Source organism: Camelus bactrianus, chromosome 23 (assembly GCF_048773025.1).
Source record: "Camelus bactrianus isolate YW-2024 breed Bactrian camel chromosome 23, ASM4877302v1, whole genome shotgun sequence".
In the NCBI taxonomy this organism is placed as follows: domain Eukaryota; kingdom Metazoa; phylum Chordata; class Mammalia; order Artiodactyla; family Camelidae; genus Camelus; species Camelus bactrianus.
In genome coordinates, this window is record NC_133561.1 from 5216561 (window position 1) to 5230730 (window position 14170).

At 33.7% G+C, this 14170-nt stretch overlaps 1 long non-coding RNA gene across 9 annotated transcripts in view; it reads right to left on the minus strand.

Annotated features, from left to right (window-relative positions):
* LOC141574748 (uncharacterized) overlaps positions 1–14170 on the minus strand; it is a 945654-nt gene that overhangs the window by 123702 nt on the left and 807782 nt on the right. For all 9 annotated transcript variants that reach the window (XR_012501786.1, XR_012501790.1, XR_012501785.1 and 6 more), the window contains one exon: positions 7216–7318. This is a non-coding gene — a long non-coding RNA (uncharacterized LOC141574748). The remainder of the gene's footprint in view (positions 1–7215; positions 7319–14170) is intronic.

The following is a 14170-nucleotide window of genomic DNA, read 5'->3' on the forward strand; positions in this document are numbered from 1 at the left end:
GCTAACATTAAAAAATCAATTGCTTTCCTATACACAAAAACAAACAACAGGTATTTGAAATTTTAAAAATTAAATAGCACCAGAAAATGAAATAGGTGGTTATAAATCTAATAAAATATGTACAGAATTTATCTGTAGAAAACTGTAATTCTCTGATAAGAGAAATCAAAGTTCTAGATAAATGGAGATATATTTCATGTTTATGGATTAGAAGATTTGATACCTAATAGTGTTAAGATGTCAGTGTATCCCAAATTGATCTATAGATAGAATGCAACCCCAGTCAGTATCTTGCAGAAAGCTATTATGTACATACAGCCAAACTGCCTGCAAAGTTTATACAGAAAGTCACAAGACACACACAGAAAAGCCAATACAATATTGAAGAATAACACAGTCAAAGAACTAACACTCCCCGTTTCAAGACTTGCTATAGATTTGCAGTAATCACGACACTATGGTTTTGGCAAAAGAATAGACATATAGATTACTGAAACAGAATAAACAGTACAAAAATATATTGAAATAAATCTCATCAAATGATCTTTGAAAAAGGAACAAAGCAAAAGCAACTTCATGGAAAAAACAATATTTTCACCCATGATGCAAGGACAATTGAAGGCCCCTATGAAAGAAATAAACCCATGCACAGACATTACGTTTCATAAAGTCAACTCAAAATAGATCATACTTAAGTAGGAAATACAAAACTACAAAACTTAAAGGCAAAAACCTGGGTGAAAATCCATGTGACCTTGGATTTGGCCCTGAGTTTTTAGATACTACAATAGCACAGCCTATGACAGAAAAATTGATAGAGTAGACATCGTTAAAATTAAAATTTCTGCTCTGTGAAGAGGGAATGGAATTAGTATTAATAATTATATTCATACTGAGAGAAGGAAAATTCAAACCACAGAGTGAAAATTTTACAAAACACGTATATAAGAAACTTTGTATCTAACATATAAAAAATAATTTTTAAAATTCAACAATAAGCAAACCACCTAATTTGAAAATGAGAACAACATCTCAACAGACACCTCATCAAGAAAGACACACAGGTGGATAATCATAAAGATATTTGCTGACTGGGACATTGTGCTGTACACCAGAAATGGACACATTGTAACTGACCGTACTTCAATAAAAAAATTAAAAATAAAAAAATAGAAAAGAATATTTGCTTATAATGCCATCAGAAAGCTGCAAATTAAAACAATGAGATATTACTGCATACGTACGGCCAATATCCAAAAAAAAGTTGAAATTAGCAATCGCTGGTGAGACTATGAAGCAACGGGAACTCTCATGCGTAGCTGGTGGAACTGCAAAATGGGACAGCCGCTCGGGAAGACAGCTTTGCACTTTCTCATAAAGCTACACAGTCTTACCATATAATACAGTAATCACTCTCCTAGCTGTTTCCTAAATGAATTCTCTTCTCTACACGAAAGCCTGCACATGAATGTTTATAGCAGATTTATTCATATTTGCCAAAAAATGAGAGAAACCAAGATGCCTTCTCATAGGTGAATAAATAAACCACAGTACAATTATGCAATGGAGTGCTATATTTTTAAAAATAAATTCAAGACAAAAAGATATTAAAGAACCTTAAATACATATTATTAAATGAAAGAAATCAGTCTGAAAAGGCTACATGTTACGTGATTCCAATTAAATAATATTCCAAAAAAAGCCCAAAACTATAACCATAGTAAAAAGTTCAGTGGTTTCCAGGGGTTCAGGGGAAAGAAAAAGTTGGAGAGGTGAAGCACAAGGGAATTTTGATGGTGGTTAACTTATTTTGTATGATACTATAATTGTGGATATATGATACTATGCATTTGTCAGAATTCATCGAGGTTTAGAGCACAAACTGTGAAACCTAAAATAAGCAAATAAAAAAATCATTTAGGAAGTTAGAGGAATAACCAAGATTGAATGTACAATGTGACAAAATGTGTGAAACAACTTCACTGAAGGGGGTGGGAGAAAAAGGCCCTAAGAAGCGTCAGAAATTAGTGGAATCTATAAAATCGACTTCAATAGAAAGTGTATATAACACTATACTCTAATTGATAAAGGGTTAACAATATGGATACTGCTATGTGTATTTTGGAATCGAGTATTTATTTAGCAGATGGTGGGAACCAGGTGTCTTGCTCTTGGATTGGGAAGAGGGAGAGACTAGGATGATCCATGTGGCAGTGGGTTAGAGTTGGAGACCTCACTATGAATTCACTTCTAGCCTAATATAGATAAAATATTACACATAGAAATATTTATAGAAACATGTATACACAAGGGTTAGTATCCACACATTTATTTCCTTGCTCTATTAGGTTACTGTGTCTAGAATTAATGACAGCCCAGTAGCAATGACCACATCTAGCATCTAGACTTTTGTTTTCTCATAACATTCTTGACCAAAAGGAGCCAAGACTTTTGGAGAAATGGCTGATTCCAGAACTGGGGCAGGAAATACACAAGACGCGTCTGGAGTATTCTGTGGTACCTCAAAGTACAGAAGCATTTAAAAACAAAATAAAATATGTGTGCGCACACACACACGCACGCACACACAAAATCCCCTAATGAAAGGGTCTGTCAAAGGAACACGGGAGCCAAGTAAAGAGCTCCCAATGACCAAAGCTAGAACATTCTGATCAATAAAGTAAAGCAGTACTGGATTATATTCCAAACTATAAAATATCCATGAGTTCATACTGATATAAATACATTATTTAATAAATAAATGGAGAATGAGAAACAAATCTCTCAAGCAGAATTCCAAAACATTATGTAAATACTCCTCCCTTTGGTGGGGGGAGCAGAACTCCCCAGCCCCTAAGTGTGGGCATAGTGGCTTCTTTCCAAAGAGTACAGCATGGAAAGGAGGAAAGAAGAGTAACTTTACAGAGCAGAGAATCGTCACACACAACCGCAGCCACATGATCAAGGTCAACGTCTTGCAAGTAAACCAGGCTGACAGCAGGTACCTTTGATACGACGTGAGGAATGTGGCGTTTTGCCTCTGTGGTCTTTCCCCTCAGAAGCTGTAACATCAGACTAATCATGAGAAAAACATCAGAAAAGTCCCAGTTGAAGGACATTTTACAAAATGTCTGACCCATATTCCCTAAACTGTTCAAGGTTATGAAAAATAAGGAAAGTTTGAGAAATTGTCCCAGCCAAGAGGAGCCTAAGGAGATGTAATGACTGACTGTAGTGTAAGACCCTGGATGCTATCCTGGAACAGGAGAAGTAATAAAGTTAGTTAGAAGCTAAAGAAATCGGAAAAAACATGGATTTTGGTTAATAACATCAACATATGTTTATGAACTGTTACAAAGTTACCATAATTATGTTAATAGTAGGAGAAATTAGGTGCAGGGTTTATACACCTCTCGTACTATTTTTGTAATTTTTCTGAAATTCCACAGGGTCCTAAAATTAAGGTTTATATAAAAATAGAAATGAATTAACTAAAAAATATTGTTAAATTTCTTTTTATTTTAATTCTTAACCTCTTGGAAGTTTTATTTTGCTTGTCTTTCTTTTGCATTTGCTTTCAAAATATCCTTCCTTGTACTTTGGGTTTATCTGTTAAATCACGTCTTAAGTTAGAACATGATACCCTTTTATTTGCAAGTCTCCAGCTGTCAGTGTAGTTTTTTCTTGGAAAAGAAAGAGAAATAATCTAAAGATACTCTTTCTTCTAATAAGTAACAAGGAAGCTATTGGTATTTATAAATTATATGTGCATTGGTTGGTTACATATCATTAGACGGAATTAAGGAATAGTTGTGAATTGTCATCATGGACATCTGGTGGATGTTTCTGTGACAGAGATACAATAAAAGAATCTAATAGTAATACTGTTGTTGAATTAGAGTATAATGTGTAATTCTAAAATTCAACTTTTCAACTTTCTCAATACAAAATTAATAGAAATACTTTTGGTCTCAATGATTAATACAGAACTTGCAAAAAGTTTATTGCCTCATGCTATTAACATTTGTCAAAGTCAATATAAGAACTGAATCTAATTTAGAACACTAAGAGAACATAAAATGAAGCCTGAAATCAAACTATCTGTATAAAATCACATGTTAAAAAGCTATATAAAATATAAGCATAATGGAAAATCATTTCTTATGACATATCTTGTCATGTTACTGCTGAAAATATCTATTGCCTGGTATAAACAAGGGACTTAACCCATACTTTCTAATGGAAAGTAACATCAACAAAGTAGAAAAAATAGTCATGTTTGGACAAGTATCAAAAGAATTAATAAAACTAAAATAAGGAGTTCATCTATCTATTCATTATAGCCAGTGTGCCAACATAGTTTTTAGATTAAGAGAACTCTAAAATAAGTGCAAAAGTTGCTAAGTGATAATATAAAATATGCAATCCTTACATGTCCTTAAACTGAACACAAAAAATGAAAACAAGACACACATACATAAATTTACTCTCCACCTTTGAAAGACTGACAACAATCAGTAAACGTTTTTAGAAGTGGATGATTTCCTTTTGGTGAAAAAAAATATGAAAACAAATATATGTATGTTGATGTATGACTGAAGCATTGTGCTGTATACCAGAAACTGACACAACATTGTAAACTGACTATACTTCAATAAAAAAAAAAAAAAAAATATATATATATATATATATATACAAAAAAAAGAATGACTTCCTAAAGCAGTTGAATAGTTAAGATTTAATAAAATTCATACTATAAATTTGCCTTTAAAAGTGTTATTGGAAAACTCAAGATGGTAAAATGTACTTTATTATGGTAGTGGCACTGTCATACTTGACTACTCAAAATAGCCTGGATTTTTTTTTCCATAAATGTCAGAACTTTAGAGATTTTTATGTGAATTAAAGAATAGACAGTAAGAGATTAACTTGACATTCTAAAAAACCAGACATTTTCAAGTTCTTGACTCACAGAAGCCCAATTCAACAAACTTGTGCATCCACAGGACTGCACAAACAATAAAAGGTGGGGAGTTAACTGAAACTTAATGTCTTTTTAAAATCTGAAGTACAGCTCACTCCTTTAGTGGTAAAAGTGTGCATAAAATATCCCTCAAATGAAAAAAAAAGTTTCTCTAAAATAAAAAGAATATTAACTGGGTAAAATCCATTCTCAAATATTTGAAGGGAAGCCGAGTGTCCCAGATGAAACAAGTGTTCATGAATTCCTGATACATCCCTGGGATGAGCATTAAGTACCTGTGAAATAACCAGCTGAATGGAAATTTTTCACTCTAGTGGTCAGTTAGCGTTAATTCTACACATTGGTATTTATGTGACACTAGAAAATACTAACTATTGTGTAATCTAAGATGTAGAGACTGATTAATGTCAGAGACTGATCATTACATAAGACTACCTGGCTTAAGGAGGTACATTAATAGTATAGAATTGTTTTGTGAAGAGAGGGATTTTGAAAAACTGCATTCCAACTGCCAGAACGCAGGTGTATTTTATGTGAATAAATATGTATTTGAATAAATGTTTATTTACATTCATTTTTTAATCCATCACTTTTCTATACCAATTATTAAATGGCTTTCAAGACGTTCATTGAAGCAGTTGTTTAAAAAATGATTCGAAAATACCAAATGTTAATTATATCTCTAGTTAGTTTTTTACAGAGTGCATCAAAATGAATTATGTGAATCTGTTTTAACATCAGAGAAAACTGTTTTTCGGTCTCACTCTTTGTCAGTTTTAGCCTATTTTGTCCATGAGACTTATTAATGGATTGTGAAGACCTTAATGATCACTTATATGATCTTTGCTTCAATTTTACTTTTTTTCCCCCATTGTATCTCAAGTCCTGAGTTCCCAACACTGCTTATTTTTCAAGATAACCTTTAAAAAAAAATTGTAAAGAAAGCTACAGTGTGTGTTTAGAAAAGAATCCATTTAAATTGCCCTCAGTTATTCCTGATAAGGTAATCATTGATTCATAACTTAGCAATCATTATAACATTGAAAAAGTGCATAGACTAGCCCGCTGCATTCCGGACTTCTCAGAAAAGTATTGTATTGTTCCCTCCTCCTCACTCAGTGAAGCTGGAGAACCACTAATTGTCAGAAATAAATTCAGTATTCTGAAATATCCTGCCATTTTATGGGCTCAAATGATTGAGATTTCCAAAGAACCCAGTAAGCGACCACTATTTTATTTATCCCCACCATCGGTCACTCATAAGGTCTATTTATTTCTATACTTTTGAGAGAGAGATATTTTTGGAACTATTAAATGCACCTGTCTTCTTAGACATTAGCAATTTTCACTTGAATCATGCCAGGGACAGAGATTCCCAATGCAGTGCCGTTTTATTTGCAGAGGCCCCATCTTTCTATCTAATATTGTCTATTAAAAAAACAGTCAAGGCTGCTGCTATATTTCTTTCATAATAATTCACAACACGGTACTTTTAAGCACAGTTCTAATAGAAGAAAATCTAATATTTTATTTGCCACGTCTGAACAGTCAAGTCTGAATATACTAGTACAAGAGGAACTATTATTTAAACTCATAACACATTCTTATGGCAAATAATTGGTTAAGCATTGAAATATCAATAAATGCCTGATTTTATGAGTAAAAATATGTATCTCTAATTATGTGTGATACCAGACATTAAAATTTATCTTTTTCTATTATTTGATTCATTTATACAAAATTTATATGTATTTGAACATAAAAATTCAGTTTATTTTACTTTTAATTTTATTAATATTATCAGTTTAATTATGTTTTTATATTAGATATTTACTAAAAACCATTAGTAAATTATCTAAAATGAGGCTACTTATACTTTTTTTTCCTTTTTAGTGGCTTTTGAAGAATCTTTCTTATAATATATATCTTATGTATTAAGATTATATTTGTTATATGGACCATACACTTATATTTGAAATATGTGTCTAGAAATAAAATCCTATAAACCAGTAAAATACATGTTCATTTGTAAACTACGTGCTGTCTGTCTGTATGTCTGTCTATCATCTGCCTGCCTATTTTGCTCAGACAACCAACTCATGGAAATGTCAAGTCACTCAGCAGGTTAGCTAGGAGGAAAGTTTGTGATGATACGATTTGAAAGAGGCTCTTTTGAATGTTCAAGGACAAAAGTACAGAGTGTTAGAAAGGTCCACGTGATTCTGACTCACCACGCTCCATCTCTTTCTTCCAATAACGTGGGTAAAATCTTCAAGTAAATGCTAGTTCAGGGACAGAAAAGCATCAGGGGGCCCATGCATGACCTGTGGATTCCTGAAAAACAAGGAAACGAAAAATAATTCAGCAGAGTCTAATCAAAATTTTCTTGCCTTCCTCAAAGACTCAGGGTCTAGATCTGGGGTGTTAAAAAAGAAACTCGTTAATGAAAAATTCGTATTATTCTTATCACAAAACATCAGCAAAACGTAGATGAACTCAAATTCTCATGCCAGGAGTCTTTGGTCCTTTTCCTTTGTTACTTCCCTAAAATTGGAGGTGGTATATTGTAAATCCTTTCACTGCAGCCCTAACTCTGGCAGTGACATTAGTGTCATGTTAATGGTTGGGCTGGGCACTGCTTCAGCGGCTGCCCCAAACACAAGGCAAGGCACTTGCCACGAGTACTGCCTGTTTATCTTTACAGCCTTAAACTGCCATGACCCCACCCTAGAGAGTAATTTCAACCATCCATGTGTGATTCTGGCAGGAAAGAGTATGTATGCCCTTTTTTGTTGATGACACTTGCTATGCAGCCAATGTTGAAGTTTGTGTTGCCTTTGTAAAGGCACCATCACCTTCTTTCATCGAGCTGGGTGTGAGTGCATGCATGCAAGATGAGTACTTACACATATTTCCATCCACACTTTAAAATACATCCCACAAAAAACTATGAGTGATGGCTTTTTTGAAGCTAAAAACGGTAATTTATTAGTAGGTCATGGGTCTGATTCTCACACAGAACCTTATCCTTCATTGCACTGTGCAGTAGTTCCTAGGACAGTAAAGCTGGCATCCGTATGGCTAATGAAGGGCTTAGCATGGTCAGAGAAGCCTAAGACAGTATCTCCTTGTCCATTAGGGATCTGGATGTTGTAGTAAAACTTCCTGCAAATAATCACTCACTGTTAAGAGGGCTGAACCTTCCATACAGCTATTCTGTGCATTGCTTGATACCAGGACCTCTGTTCGGTAATGCAACGTTGGAGCACCGACCACTTAATGAATCATGAGTAACTCTTAACGAGGCTTTCACAGAAAGTACTCAGCTCCCAATCTGATTCTTATTCTACAATGGAGATGAAGGACCAGTTGGGAGATTTGAAACTTCCTCACTCAACAGTCAAATAGCTCAAGGAGTCAGAGTTGGGTTCTTTCAGAATCTAACAAAAACTGAAGTAGATTAGCATACTTAGGTAATTTTCATCTTCAACTAACTTTATCATCAAGCAACAATATTAGTGAGAATTACTGAAACATTCTCGGGTAATTGTTTCACGTTGATATACAGTTTTCACTAGTTGGGTCCATTACAATGATAAAGTCCTGGTGGAAATACCAGGAAAACACTCGCTCAGGCAAAGAGATTTTCACTGGCCTGGATTCTACTTTCTGGGTGCACTCTTATCCATCATTCTCTGATCCACCATCTGAGGAGGAGGGTTCCTCCCTACACAGTGACTTCCTCAACAGGGGTGATACAGAAGAGCATTATTTTTAGGGATGTACAGTTTTACAACCTGTGCAACACTGGAAATAAGTTTTAGCACCCAAGTGTTGGGTTTGCAAGTCTGCCTCCCCAAGAACTCTTGAGAGAAACACAACATACTTCGTAGACTAAAACCACAATCAATGATTGCTCCTCTATCCTCATTTTCAGATGAGAACTATTATTCCTAAGAAGTTGAAAGTAATATGAACACTTTCCAACATCTTGTTTTGTAGTATCTCAATATTCTGTAATCATATTTTTTTGTTTCAAGCTAGAAGAACCTCCAATTAAATACAGAGATGTAATAGACCCATAACATGAACTGTAACATGAAACAATAAATGTATTAAAAGAGGTCAAGCGGTGCCACAAGTTCTAATCTGAATTCTGTAATTATAGGTGCCACAGAAATGTGGTCACTCGTTTGCAGCATTTGTTAGAGAATATAAAGAGGTTTGCACTTACGGCAAGAAGTAGGAAACTGTCAATGGCAAAAATCTACAGACGTTTACTAGATGTGACTGCCTGAAAAGAGAACAGATTACAACGAAAAAATGAAGCTAAGCTGTAAAATGAGATACACAATTTCCATTTTAAAAATGTGGTATCCTGCTGTATTTTAAAATTAGATTCGTAAATCCTAGAAAACACTTGTGTGGTGTTTATAAAATTAGGTGTGTATAAAATATATTAGGGTTCTAATGTATTTGCTCTATTTTTAATTGCTTATGTGTTCCTTTGTGGTTTTTCATTATAGCCCTATTGCCACTCAAGCAGCTAATTAACCTCTATTATTAGGTGCTTTCTCCACAAAAATACCCCCTGCTTTATATTTAATTACCTTTCCCCAAATCCCAAAGCTAAGAGGCTTATAAGATGAGGGCAAATGACTATCTGTGTAGGAAAAGCATATATTTTAGACGGAGCAAGTGCATATTTATCATTAAGGAGTTATTATCTTAATTATTGAACATAAATATAAGTAAAAGCAACTAATTTAAAAGATCACGTTTGGCATTCGATATCTTTCTTTTAAAAAAAAAAAAAATGTCCAGAGAGAAAATAGCTACTTAGTATTTATCTAAAAACATTTAAGTCCCATAAATTCATCATGAACTCTGAGTACTTTCAGCATAAAATATTCAATTTCAAGCAAAATGTTGCTGCTTATTAATTCCATTTTTATAAAATGACGATTATTCACGATGCTGTAATAGTCAGATTTGTTTAAAAACACAGTCACTTAAAATACAGAGAAACCCAGTGTATATCTGTGCTTGTATCCAACAGGTTATTTTGATATTAATTTTAGTTCAGTAGCAGGTAATTTAATAGCCTACCATGTCTGTCCATTAAGGGTAACATTTTGATACATAAAGCTGTTTATATATTTTAAGACAGGCGCCAGTATTTTCCCTAAATTTTTAATCACTATTTGTTTCACAATACGAACGTTATGATTTAATTATAGTACTAATACACTTGTAATGGGGCACTTGCAATTTGTTAACAGACACTTTTATGGAAGACAGTTACATCATTAGATGTTTTATTTTTTCTTAAAAGAAAAGCGTGGCTGCAGTGTGGAGAACTGTTCGTTGAGTAACAGGGGACGAGGGCGAGCAGGAAGGAAACCCGCGGTAATCAGTTGTGAGAGGATGGATAGTGTGTTCGTGGCAGAGAGGGAGACACAAATAACAAATGCCAGGTGTACAAAGTAATTAGGAGGTCAAGCTGATTCCATATTGTATCCAGCACAGGAGACGCAAGAAGAAAAGCATGGTGACCACTTCCCAGGCTGGCTTGCGTAACTAGCTGGAGGGCAGCGGCCCGTCTGTCGGACGAGCTGCTGAAAAAGACTCAGTTTACCGAGTTCAGGAGCTCAGCGGGTAGGATGCGTCTGAAGGGTTTCTATGGCCACGTCTCCCAGTGCTGGCTCAACTTCATCATCACATGAAAAGCTTTAAAAATAATTCCTCTAACTGCTCTGATTTAATTTCTTTTCTGGGAAAGATGATCCCATGTGTCAGTAAATTTTAAAAGCCCCTGAGTGCTTTCATTGTTGGTCAGCTTTGAGAATCATTAACGACAGTCAAATGCAGATAGCTAGATGTTATGTGAATGGAAACTTTCATAAATATAGTTTACGTATCACAATTTGTGAGAAAAACTACTTGAATATGGAAATATGGAAAAAGAAGATTATGAAAGATTTATGGTAATGAAGAACACGTTTTCTAATAAGGAATCATAATATTCACCTGGAATTTTAATTAATATATTCATTTTCCCCATAGATGATTTCTATATTAGTTTTTCAAAACATTTTTCTCCATTGGTAATATTAAATATCGCCATTCATTCTACATAAAGATCTATCTGCGCATTCTCTTCTGGCTTTAATGTTTTCTGCTTTAATTCCTAAATCTTGTTTTCTTATATTTTTCTCATACTTCCTCTTCTTTCTTCATTAATGCTTTACATTTAAAAATATTTATTATACCTTATCCTTTCCTATATTATTAGTAAATAGATAAATGAATTATTGTTTCCATAACTCAATTTTACATCAGATGTTGTTCTTGGAAATGTTTAATTTTACCCAGACTGGCTTTTGTCAGATATTCTATAATAAAAGAATGCCTATCAATCAGAGTTGAAAACTAGTTTTTACATAAAATTAATCTAATAATTTTCAGGCTTGGAATATAATAACATGTCTGCCCAATGGAGTTAAATTACTTCATTTTGCTTTATCCAGAAGGTCAATCATTTAATTAAATTAATAAATAAGTTAATATATCAACTGGAAACCGTAAAAATCCCATTAAATGATAATCAGTAACTTATGACTGTCAAAGAATTAATATCTATAAGATTCTGGCTTTTGATCACATGTGATGTTTACATACATACTGCACACATTAGAATTCCTTAGATTATATATAAGATATAAATATATATTTTAGAATATTATAAATGTATACGTATGTATGCACATACATATTTATCAGTAAGTAGAAGAAAACAGGTTGCTTAGAACTCTACTTATCAGACATAATTTATATAGCTCTGTCTTATAAACTAATTAGTAAATGACTGTGAAGGCAAAGATTAGAGGCTGTGTCACTGTCACATGTGCATCCCTAGTGATCATTCAGACCACAAAGCAGGTGTGGAGGAAGTGTTCTCTTCCAGGGTTGAAAACTAAGCTACCAGTAACGTTTTATACCAATATGATTCCACCAACATGAGCTGCGAACACAATTATTCTTAATATTTCCATTCAAAAATGACCCAAATTTTCATAAAAGTAAGTGCATCTACTAAAAACTGATTTTCTACAACGTGCACATTTAATGATTTACCTGCCTTTATGAATCATAAAATAGAATATTGATATTATGAATATTCATGTGCCAATACTTGTGGATCAAAGTATAACTCAAGGGACATGATTTCTGAAAGGCCTGTATAATTTTTTCATGCTTCTCATTAATGCACTGTGATGCTAAGTTATTGGCAATGCAAATTCTTCATCGTAAAATAAAAGATTAAATCAAATAAAAATGCAGTGTTAACTTTCAAAACCCATGCTTTAAAAATAAACACTCCACTGACATTTATGAGGCATCAAATAAAACAGTCTTAGGAGCATCATCATAAATGTGACTTCACAGGAGTTAAAGTCATAAATTCCTTTCCAAATGTTTATGAAGCTAAAGGAATAGAAGCTACTATTTGAGAAGGCTGGAAATTGTTGTGAGGTAAGAATTAGTTCTTTTTTCGGTACACTCCATTAGACACTAAAGCCAAAAACCATCTGTTATTCAATTTTCACTTGAAACAGAAGTAAAACTCCTATCATGACAAAAGCATTCTTATTATGACGCATTCAAATAATTTAACTGAACATAGCTCCACGACAGGAAGGGTGCACAGATTTCTCAACAGCAAACGTTGTTTCCTAAGCTCATTTCCCTACTCTGGCCATTTGATATTGACTAACACCAGTGTCCTTTTTAGCTTTTCAAAACGTTTTTCTCCGTTGGTAATACTGAATATTGTCACTCATTTTACATAAAGACCAGTTGCCCTTCTTCATCCTTTCAGCTTTTCCCACCAATGGCCAATGAAGGTTCATGAACACCTAGGACAGTAACGTGCATCAACCTTAGGAACTCCATGAAAGGTCATTCTGAAATCTCTGAAGCCTTGATCATTATTTATAGGACTTCTCAGTGAAATGGAATGTGTTTTGACGGCTTTCAACAAAATGACATTTAATCTTGTTGACTATTTATTAAAAACATGGATTTTACCTAAAACACAACTGTTACAACTGTAACTTTTATAGGATTAGGACCTAGTGAAAGTCAAATGTATTTTATCAGTTCTTACTTTAAGACAGAGCATCACAGTTTCAGTCTTGTCAGAAAGCCTATCCATATTCTAATTAAAACAACACTTTTCATCTATTTTGTTGCATTTATTCACCCAAATGAATTTTATTATCACTTTATCAATTTACATTGAAAAATCATGTTAACTTTGACATATTAATTTAAGGATGAAGTCTTCAGAATTTCAGACTTTAGCACTTAGAAAGGTGTATTATTTCTCCATCGATGTATGCCTTGTTTTGTGTCTTCATTAAAATTCTAACATTACCTTAATACGATTTCTAGATGTTTGTTAATTTAGTCCTAAATATTGTTATTTGTTGTATTTTAAAAGACATTTTTCTCATTATACTTCGTTATGAGGTTTCTCAGAGATGAGTCAGGCAAGGTCACTGTCCTTGAGCAACTGAGACACACCAACCATGCTCAGTCACATCAGTCACTTTTTTTTTTTTTATAACCACTGACTTCCTGTCGGTCAGAGTACTGCCTGACTACCCTGCATTTTGCCGAGCATTTCTCTTATATATCATCTATTCACATCTTCTTTTCTCAAAACTTCAAAACTTCAGTTAAAAATCCTGGTTCACCCACATTGTTGCATTTATCAGCAATTCTTTTCTTTTTTTGCTGCTAAGTAGTAATCCATTGTTCTACAGTTTATTTTTCTAGTCTCCTGGGCTATGCCCAGCTTCCTGGCTATTATGACTAAAACTACTATGAACACACACACACACACACACAAATCTTGGCTTCTATTTCACCAGAAAACAAATAAAAGGTTTTTTTTGGTTTGTCAGTAGGCATACGCAGTATCAATTTCTCATAAAATCCTCCCATGTAAGCTCTAACTCCATGTTCTGTCCTCCCTCCAATTAGGATGGATGAATTCTTGCTGCTGCTCACTTTCCTTCTTCATTTCTGTGCTAGACTCAATTCCTCCACCTGCTCAAAGATTATGATTCTCACTTAATTCCACTCCTTCCTACATTAAGAAATTGTCTTTTTTTTCCT